Here is an 11,289-nt window from a genome sequence, read left to right on the forward strand (position 1 = left end):
GTGCACGTTTGTAGTCGGATTCTCAAAGTCGTCTCCACCAAATCGATAGTTATCATCTCATCGAAAGATCGGGACCCTCGCCTCTATCAAGTGGGCTTTGGAGTTATCCGGCTTTGGTTTGAAGTTTGAGAGAACTTCAACCATTCAAAGCAGGGCATTGGCAGAGTTTATTGCAGAATGGACGCCAACCCCTGATGAGGAAGTAATGGAAACAGCTCTCCCCGGCAAGGAATCACCCCAAGAATTGTTATGTATTTTGATGGTGCCTTTTCCCTACAAGATGCAGGAGCTGGAATGCTACTTGTTGCCCCCTCCGGGGAGCATTTGAAGTACGTCATCCAAATGCACTTTGCATGGGAAGAAGCCACAAAGAATACAGCTGAGTATGAAGGGCTCCTTGTCGGGCTCAGGATTGCAACAGAATTGGGAATCAAGAAGCTGATCATTCGAGGAGATTCACAGTTGGTGGTGAGACAAGTCAACAAGGATGATCAAAGCCCATTGATGGAAGCATATGTTGAGGAACTAAGGAGGTTAGAGGAGCGCTTTGACGGGTTGCAAACATAGCACATACCCCGCACGGAAAACAGCATAGCTGATCACCTGTCAAAGTGTGCTGCGCAGAAGCTTTCTGTGGAACCAGAAACTTTTGTTCTCCACCTCTCTCAACCCTCCGTATCACCAACCACAATGGCCCGGAAAAGGAGAACGTTGGCCTATAGTAAGCCTCTCCCGATCGAGCCATCTGCTCCCGGCAGAGAGCCTGCCGGAAACAACTCCTCACAGCCTGCCGGACCACCCCCTCCTGCCAGGCCTATGGACCCCGCGAACAAGGCTGGTACTCCCGTAGCTGAGGAGGTGCTGCTAGTCCTCGTTGACAAGCCTCAGGCTCCAACTTGGGCAAGACACATCATTCGCTTCCTCCAAACCGGAGAACTCCCCGGCGACCCAGATGGAGCTAGGAAAGTAGCCCGGAGGGCCAGTATGTATCAGTTTGTCGATGACACCCTATACAGAAGAAGGCCCAACAGTGTGAAATTGAAGTGTGTCTGCTAGGAGGACGGAAAGGAACCGCTGGCTGAGATTCACGGAGGAATGTGCGGCTCACACATTGGATCAAGGGCATTAGTTGGGAAAACATTCCGGCAAGGATTCTATTGGCCCACAGCCCTCCAACATGCAGTTGAGCTTGTCACGACATGTGAAGCCTGTCAGTTACATTCCAAGAAAACACACCTGGCTGCCCAAGCTCTTCGGGCGATCCCTCTGTCATGGCCATTTTTGGTCTGGGGGCTCGATATCCTAGGCCCCTTCCCCCGAGCAATCGGGGGCTTTGAATTCTTGTTCGTTGACATCGACAAGTTTACAAAGTGGCCAGAAGTGACTGCCATGAGGAAGGTGACTGCTCAGTCAGCTATCAAGTTCTTGAAAGAACTAGTGTGTCGTTTCGGAGTTCCAGCAAGGATCATGACTGACAACGACACCCAATTCATGAGCCACGCCTTCATGCAATATGTTCAAACCCTCGGATGCAAGATCTCATTTGCCTCTATGGCACACCCCTGGAGCAATGGACAGGCTGAGAGGTCGAACGCTAAAGTGCTTCATGGACTCAAGACAAGGACTTTCGATACGCTGCAGAAGCACGGAAGGCGGTGGATCGAGGAGCTGCCGGTAGTTCTTTGGTCCCTATGAACGACACCTAATCGAGCTACCGGGCAGACTCCCTTCTCCCTGGTCTATGGGGTAGAAGCAGTTATCCCCATGGAACTCATCTACAGGTCTCCTCGAGTGCTTGCCTACGATGAAGTAGTGCAAGATCAGCACCGGCGTGACGATGCTGTGCTACTCGAGGAGAACTGTCTCGGGGCCGCTATGCATTCTACATGCTATCAGCAAGCCCTGCATCACTATCATAGCCGCAGGGTTCGTGCCCGATGTCTTGAGGAAGGTGACCTTGTCCTTAGGCGCGTTCAGTCCACGAAGGGTACATGCAAGTTATCACCGAAGTGGGAAGGCCCTTACTTGGTAGTACGAGTCTCCAGACCCGGCGCAGTCCGTCTGGAGACCGGAGATGGCACGCCGTTGCAAAACTCATGGAACATTGAGCATCTCCGGAAGTTCTACCTGTAAGGCACAGAGGCTGCCGGGCCCTGCCCGGCAGCCACCCATTGTACATGGCATTGCCAAAGTTGCCTGTAACCCCTTGTACAAGCCGGGGCGATGACCCCGTGCAAGAGAAAATAAAGAAGTACTGTAGGGGGGCCCCAACTAAGATCGCATGCATGCACAAGCACACCTAGATCATTGCATAAGCATTTGATGAGCATTTGCATATGCATATAGATAGGATTGCATCCTGCATTCATTCTCATTTACATGGAGTTGCAGGTTCTTGCCGTGAACCTGGCTTCGGCAAAGGACGAGAAGATTGCACGGCACGGCGATCCCCAGCAAGCCAAATAGATAAGTTCACCTCTTGTCCATTAGTATTCTGTAAAGCTACTTTGCATAGGAAAACCTTGCCTCCCTCTTTGAAGCTTAGGTGCTCCCATCCATGACTCGAACGCTGCTTCAGTCAGGATGGTCGCAGTGGCCTTTGGGAAGAAGGGGTTGACGGGGGGCTGGCCCCTCTGTCTGTTCCCCGGCAGACGAAGTTCTCTGGCAGAGAAAGAGGGTGCCGGTAGGATATCCTGCCGGGGAAAGCTCGTTTATTCTATTAAAGAGGCACTTTGCCTCTGCATGGACATACACATGACGAGTTCCCGACAAGATTCATCTTTTTCATTCATATGAAGTTACAAGTACAAGCATTATAGAATACAAAGATGGACTTGAGAGATTACATTATTTGAATTAAAATTTGGCAATTACCGGCTAGTTTAAGATTGAAAAAAGATAAGTGCTCCGTTACGCCTTTGCCCCTGTCCATCTCCTGCAAGAAGAGGTCGAAGGGGCCGGAGGTGCGCACAGCTGGGATTCGGCGCCTCCCTAGGATCAGGGCGGCGCCGCTCCCCGACATGGAGGAAGAAACTGGAGGGCAGACGTGGATGGTGACGCTGCCGTAAGACCAGATGGGTGGCACGGAGTCACCGGCAAACACGACTCGTCGAAACGGTCGTCCCCGTTCTTAACGCGTCGTGGGTTGTCGGCGCCGTCCGCATCACTACCACCCGAAGACCTTGGCGCGACCACCATGCCGGGCACCATGCTCTCTAAACCCTCCCACAGAGAGCATGGTCGCCCCCGGGAGCCTTGACGTTAGAAGACACTGCATGTCCCAAAGACGTGTGAGAAAGCAAGGAGCCTTCCCGTCTGACAAAGAAAATTGCGTCCAGGAGGAGCCAGATTCGCCCCTGTTGGCAGCGAATCTCTCCTATGGCTCCCCCCGATGTCGCGAAGGGAAGGAGAATGGGGAGTGGTCGACTACCACGCACCGTGCCCATCTCGAGTTGTGGCGTGGTGTTGGCCGCATCCCCTCCCACTGATGTCAACGCCACGGGCGACCTGACGGAAAGCGCGTCGGGGTTGCCACTCCCAGCGTCGGCACCGCGCCACCCGAACCTTCCTTTCAGATCCAAGGGAAATCCCAAACAGGAGCCCGGGACTGGCCCCAGGCTCTTCCCTTCAGCATTACCAAAAGAAGCAGAGAACCAGGAAAGAAGGAAGAGAGGAGCGCAGAGGTGGATGACTTCGCCCTCCTCCGCCCCTCCTTTTATAGGCCGGGCGGGGAAGGGCAGCTGCTCCATCAATAGGCGACCACCGCCCTCCCCCGCCAATTTAAGACGTATGGACCCACTTCAAGATGCTCTTCCGCACCACGCGCCTCCGTTACCTACCCCGCGCTATGCATGCAGCATACGTGGCTGAGGATAAGAGCGCCCTGTGGGAAGAGTAATTTGGTGGTTTCTACCCCGTGCGTTAAAGTCATTCACGGGCCATCACTGTTGCGGCCCCACCACTGCTGGCTTTACACCACGCGCGGGGAAATCGAAAACCGCCCCCAAGATCAAAACTAATGAAGCAGCAACGGAAATCTTCAAAGGGGCCAACCCCTTCAGCAGCCCTACCTGTGCACTTATTAGGCCCTACCCCGCCGATGCTCTGCAGCGTGATCGGGGCAGGCCCGAGGGCTTCTGTCGGTGCAACAGACCCCAGGTATGTTGGCCAACTATGCACAGGCACAAGATCAAGATTGGAGCACCAGCTTAAATCTGAGACTGAAGAACCAACATGCAGCTCAAAGAGCTCAAGATCGAGCCAAAGGAACATGATATCGGCAGGGGAAGGGCCTCCTCACCGGGCAGGCGATCCCAGCAAGGGGCCAGGCCACCACTTGAAGCAAGCAGCCAAGACTCCCCGGCAGCACCTGCCGGGGCTTGCGGGGCCTGAACCACCCCGCCAACCACGCAAGAACGACCCACGTTGTCAATCAGTGCGGTGTACAGCCACAAGGTGATTAAGTGGAAGCATTTTCCACATGGCAGCCATCTCCTATAGAAGAAACCTACAGGTGACACCCGACCAACGATGTGTCAAGAGAACAAGAGCAAAGCTGGCAGGATAAGCCCGGTAGGCCTTGCCGGGCAGCTAGTGACGTGACACTGAGTGGTGCATTTAATGCACCCTAGCAGCTTGCCGAGTTAGGTATGATAGCACTGTTTGCTATCATATTAGTGGGTAATGACTATTTTGCCACTATGGTGACCCCTTAATCTATAAAAGGAGGCCCATGGCAATCGTAGGAGGGGTTGGAGGTTTTTGACAAAACCCAAGCCACCATACGCTGGTGGTCACCGTAGCCCTTAGGCAGATCTTGCCGGGCAAGTGTACCACACACCACCACGTTCATTTCCACCATCAATCCATGAAAGCAGGAGTAGGGTCTTACGCCCCGCGGCAGCCCGAACCTAGGTAAATTGCTTGTGTGTTCTCTGTCGTGCTGCCGCGCGTTGGTCTACTCTTTGTGCAACGTGATGTCCCCGGCCGAACCAGCAAGGGGCCGCCCGGTCCCATAGGTTGCCGCAGATATCCCGCGACAGTCAGAACGAGAACAAGTTTGACTACATCAACCGCGTTGTCAAACACTTCCGCTTTCCGTCTACGAGGGTACGTGGACACACTCTCCCCCTCTCATTAATATGCATCTCCTAGATAGATCTTGCGTGAGTGTAGGAAATTTCTTGAAATTGCATGCTGAAGGAAATATGGCCTAGAGGCAATAATAAAGTTTTTATTTATATTTCCTTCTATCATGATAAATGTGTATTATTCATGCTAGAATTTTATTAACCAGAAACTTATTACATGTGTGAATACATAGACAAAATAGAGTGTCCCTAGTATGCCTCTACTTGACTAGCTCATTAATCAAAGATGGTTAAGTTTCCTAACCGTAGACATGTGTTGTCATTTGATGAACGAGATCACATCATTAGAGAATGATGTGATGGACAAGACCCATCCATTAGCTTAGCATTATGATTGTTTAATTTTATTACTATTGCTTTCTTCATGACTTATACATATTCCTCTGACTATGAGATTATGCAACTATCGAATACCGGAGGAACACTTTGTGTGCTATCAAACGCCACAACATAACCGGGTGATTATAAAGATGCTCTACAGGTGTCTCCGAAGGTGTTTGTTGAGTTGTCGTAGATAAAGATTAGGATTTGTCACTCTGTGTATCGGAGAGGTATCTCTGGGCCCTCTCAGCAATGCACATCACTATAAGCCTTGCAAGTAATGTGACTAATGAGTTAGTTGCGGGATGATGCATTACAGAACGAGTAACCGGCTTGCCAGTAACGAGATTGAACTAGGTATGATGATACCGATGATCAAATATCGCGCAAGTAACATACCGATGACAAAGGGAATGACGTATGTTGTTATGCAGTTTGACCGATAAAATCTTCGTAGAATATGTAGGAGCCAATATGAGCATCCAGGTTACGCTATTGGTTGTTGACCGGAGACGTGTCTTGGTCATGTCTACATAGTTCTCAAACCCGTAGGGTCTACACGCTGAACGTTTGATGACGATTTATATTATGAGTTATGTGTTTTGTGACCTAAGCTTGTTCGGAGTCCCAGATGAGATCACGGACATGATGAGGAGTCTCGAAATGGTCGAGAGGTAAATATTCATATATTGGAAGGTTATATTCGGACATCAGAATGGTTCTGAGTGATTCGGGTATTTTACAAGAGTACTGAGGGATCACCGGAACCCCCCGGGGGAAGTGTTGGGCCAACATGGGCCTAAAGGAGAGAGAGGGAAGCCCGCGGGGTGGCCGCCCCCCCCCCTCCTTGGCAGTCCGAATAGGACAAGGAGGTGAGGGCGGCACCCCCCTTCCCTTTCCCTCTCCCTCTACTTCCTATTCCTGCCGGTGGAAGAAAGGAGGGGGGGCGAATCCCACTTGGACTAGGAGTCCAAGTAGGACTCCCCCATGGGGCGCCCCTCCTAGCCGCCGGCCTCTCTCCCCTCCTTTATATACGTGGGCAGGGGCACGCCAAAGGGACACCAAGATTTCTCTTAGCCATGTGCGGTGCCCCCCTCCACAGTTTACTCCTCCCGTCATATTGTCGTAGTGCTTAGGTGAAGCCCTGCGTGGATCACATTGCTACCTCTTGAGCACTGCGTTGGTTTTCCCTTGAAGAGGAAAGGGTGATGCAGTAAAGTAGCGTAAGTATTTCCCTCAGTTTTTGAGAACCAATGTATCAATCCAGTAGGAGATAACGCTCGAGTCCCACACACCTACACAAACAAATAAGAACCTCGCAACCAACACGATAAAGGGGTTGTCAATCCCTTCACGACCACTTATGAGAGTGAGATCAGATAGATATGATAAGATAATATTTTTGGTATTTTTATGGTAAAGAGAAATACATGTGCAATGTAAAATAAACGGCAATAGAAATAACTAAGTGTTGGAAGATTAATATGATGGAAGATAGACCCGGGGGCCATAGGTTTCACTAGTGGCTTCTCTCAAGAGCATAAGTATTACGGTGGGTAAACGAATTACTGTCGAGCAATTGATAGAATTGAGCATAGTTATGAGAATATCTAGGTATGATCATGTATATAGGCATCACGTCTGCGATAAGTAGACCGAAACGATTCTGCATCTACTACTATTACTCCACACATCTAGAGTATTAAGTTCATAAGAATTGAGTAATGCTTTAAGTAAGATGACATGATGTAGAGGGATAAACTCATGCAATATGATATAAACCCCATCTTTTTATCCTCGATGGCAACAATATAATCCGTGCCTTGCTGCCCCTGCTGTCACTGGGAAAGGACACCGCAAGATTGAACCCAAAGCTAAGCACTTCTCCCATTGCAAGAAAGATCAATTTAGTAGGCCAAACTAAACTGATAATTCGAAGAGACTTGCAAAGATAAACCAATCATACATAAAAGAATTCAGAGGAGATTTAAATATTGTTCATAGATAAACTTGATCATAAACCCACAATTCATAGGATCTCGACAAACACATCGCAAAAGAAGATTACATCGAATAGATCTCTAAGAAGATCAAGGAGAACTTTGTATTGAGATCCAAAGAGAGAGAAGAAGCCATCTAGCTAATAACTATGGACCCATAGGTCTGAAGTAAACTACTCACACATCACCGAAGAGGCCATGGAGTTGATGTAGAGGCCCTCCGTGATCAATGCCCCCTCCGGCGGAGCTCCGGAAAAGGCCCCAAGATGGGATCTCTCGGGTACAGAAGGTTGCGGCGGTGGAATTAGGTTTTCGTGGTGCTCCTGGATGTTTGGGGGGGGGTACGTGGATATATATATATAGGAGGAAGAAGTAGGTCGGTGGAGCAACGAGGGCCCCACGAGGGTGGAGGGCGCGCCCAGGGGGGTAGGCGCGCCCCCTGCCTCGTGGCTTCCTCGATTGTTTCTTGACGCCCACTCCAAGTCTCCTGGATCACGTTAGTTGAGAAAATCACGTTCCCGAAGGTTTCATTCCGTTTAGACTCCGTTTGATATTCCTTTTCTGCGAAACACTGAAATATTCAAAAAATATCAATTTGGGCTGGGCCTCCGGTTAATAGGTTAGTCCCAAAAATGATATAAAAGTGTAAAATAAAGCCCATTAACATCCAAAATAGATAATATAATAGCATGGAGCAATCAAAAATTATACATACGTTGGAGACGTATCAAGCATCCCCAAGCTTAATTCCTGCTCATCCTCGAGTAAGTAAATGATAAAAGAAGAATTTTTGATGTGGAGTGCTTTCTAACATATTTCTCAATTTATTTTTTCTTTATTGTGGCATGAATGTTCAGATCCGAAAGATTCAAGATAAAAATTTAATATTGACATAAAAATAATAATACTGCAAGCATACTAACTAAGCAATTATGTCTTCTCAAAATAACATGGCCAAAGAAAGTTATCCCTACAAAATCATATAGTCTGGCTATGCTCTATCTTTACCACACAAAATATTTAAATCACGCACAACCCCGATGACAAGCCAAGCAATTGTTTCATACTTTTAATGTTCTCAAACTTTTTCAATCTTCACGCAATATATGAGCATGAGCCATGGATATAGCACTATATGTGGAATAGAATGGTGGTTGTGGAGAAGACAAAAAGGAGAAGATAGTCTCACATCAACTAGGCGTATCAACGGGCTATGGAGATTCCCATCAATAGATATCAATGTGAGTGAGTAGGGATTTCCATGCAACGGATGCACTAGAGCTATAAGTATATGAAAGCTCAACAAAAGAAACTAAGTGGGTGTGCATCCAACTCGCTTGCTCATGAAGACCTAGGGCATTTTGAGGAAGCCCATCATTGGAATATACAAGCCAAGTTCTGTAATGAAAAATTCCCACTAGTATATGAAAGTGATATCATAGGAGACTCTCTATCATGAAGATCATGGTGCTGCTTTGAAGCACAAGTGTGGAAAAAGGATAGTAGCATTGTCCCTTCTCTCTTTTTCTCTCATTTTTTTAATATTTGGGCCTTCTTTTTTTGGCCTCTTTTTTTTTTCTTTTTTTTCGTCCGGAGTCTCATCCCGACTTGCGGGGGAATCATAGTCTCCATCATCCTTTCCTCACTTGGGACAATGCTCTAATAATGATGATCATCACACTTTATTTACTTACAACTCAAGAATTACAACTCAATACTTAGAACAAAATATGGCTCTATGTGAATGCCTCCGGCGGTATACCGGGATGTGCAATGATGCATGAGTGACATGTATGAAGAATTATGAACGGTGGCTTTGCCACAAATACGATGTCAACTACATGATCATGCAAGCAATATGACAATGATGAAGCATGTCATAATAACAGAACAGTGGAAAGTTGCATGGGAATATATCTCGGGATGGCTATGGAAATGCCATAATAGGTAGGTATGGTGGCTGTTTTGAGGAAGGTATATGGTGGGTTTATGGTACCAGCGGAAGTTATGCGATACTAGAGAGGCTAGCAATGGTGGAAGGGTGAGAGTGCGTATAATCCATGGACTCAACATTAGTCATAAAGAACTCACATACTTATTGCAAAAATCAATTAGTTATCGAAACAAAGTATTACACGCATGCTCCTAGGGGGATAGATTGGTAGGAAAAGACCATCGCTCGTCCTGAACCGCCACTCATAAGGAAGACAATCAATAAATAAATCATGCTCCGACTTCATCACATAACGGTTCACCATACATGCATGCTACGGGAATCACAAACTTCAACACAAGTATTTCTCAAATTCCCAACTACTCAACTAGCATGACTCTAATATCACCATCTCCATATCTCAAAACAATTATCAAGTATCAAAATTCTCATAGTATTCAATGCACTTCTATGAAAGTTTTTATATTAAAGCAAATTTCCATGTTGTTCTAAAGGACTCTCAAAATAATATAAGTGAAGCATGAGAGATTAACTATTTATATAAAATAAAACCACCGCCGTGCTCTAAAAGATATAAGTGAAGCACTAGAGCAAAAACTATATAGCTCAAAAGATATAAGTGAAGCACATAGAGTATTCTAATAAATTTCAAATCATGCGAGTCTCTCTCAAAAGGTGTGTACATAAAGGATGATTGTGGTAAACTAAAAAGCAAAGACTCAAATCATACAAGACGCTCCAAGCAAAACACATATCATGTGGTGAATAAAAATATAGCTCCAAGTAAAGTTACCGATAGAAGAAGACGAAAGAGGGGATTCCTTCCGGGGCATCCCCAAGCTTAGGCTTTTTGGTGTCCTTGAGTTTTACCTTGGGGTGCCATGGGCATCCCCAAGCTTAGGCTCTTGCCACTCCTTGTTCCATAATCCATCAAGACTTTACCCAAAAACTCATTCTTTATTTATATTGGTGTTAAACCTACTGTATTCCAACTTCTCTATGGTTTATAAGCTGTTTTACTAGCCATAGATTTATCAAAATAAGCAAACAACACACGAAAAACAGAATCTGTCAAAAACAGAACAGTCTGTAGTAATCTGTAGCTAACGCAAACTTCGGGAACTCCAAAAATTCTAAAATAAATTTCTGGACGTGAGGAATTTATCTATTAATCATCTGCAAAACGAATTAACTAAATAGCACTTTCCAAATAAAAATGGCAGCAATTCTCGTGAGTGCTAAAGTTTCTGTTTTTTACAGCAAGATCAAAAAGACTTTCCCCAAGTCTTCCCAACGGTTCTACTTGGCATGAACACTAATTAAACACAAAAAACACAACCAAAACAAAGTCTAGATAAATTATTTATTACTAAACAGGAGAAAAAAGGAAGGAATAAAAATAAAATTGGGTTGCCTCCCAACAAGCGCTATCATTTAACGCCCCTAGCTAGGCATAAAAGCAAGGATAGATCTAGGTATTGCCATCTTTGGTATGCAATCCATAAGTGGCTCTCATAATAGATTCGTATAGTAATTTAATTTTATTTCTAGGAAAGTGTTCCATGCCCTTCCTTAATGGAAATTGGAATTTAATATTCCCTTCCTTCATATAAATAATTGCACCAATCGTTCTAAGGAAAGGTCTACCAAGAATAATAGGACACGAAGGATTGCAATCTATATCAAGAACAATGAAATCTACGGGCACATAGTTCCTATTTGCAACAATGAGAACATCATTAATTCTTCCCATAGGTTTCTTAATAGTGGAATCCACAAGGTGCAAGTTTAAAGAACAATCATCAAAATCACGGAAACCTAGCAAATCACACAAAGTTTTTGGAATCGTGGAAACACTAGCACC

General features: G+C 46.3%; 1 long non-coding RNA gene across 1 annotated transcript; it reads right to left on the reverse strand.

Moving 5' to 3' along the window:
- Nucleotides 1-2,762: 2,762 nt before the first annotated feature.
- On the reverse strand, nucleotides 2,763-3,659 carry LOC119327999. Its single transcript, XR_005158791.1, has 2 exons — nucleotides 3,438-3,659; nucleotides 2,763-3,271 (listed from the first exon to the last, which is right to left on the reverse strand). It is a non-coding gene; the product is annotated as an uncharacterized LOC119327999 (long non-coding RNA).
- Nucleotides 3,660-11,289: the final 7,630 nt, after the last annotated feature.

Source organism: Triticum dicoccoides, chromosome 7A (assembly GCF_002162155.2).
Source record: "Triticum dicoccoides isolate Atlit2015 ecotype Zavitan chromosome 7A, WEW_v2.0, whole genome shotgun sequence".
Lineage (NCBI taxonomy): Eukaryota > Viridiplantae > Streptophyta > Magnoliopsida > Poales > Poaceae > Triticum > Triticum dicoccoides.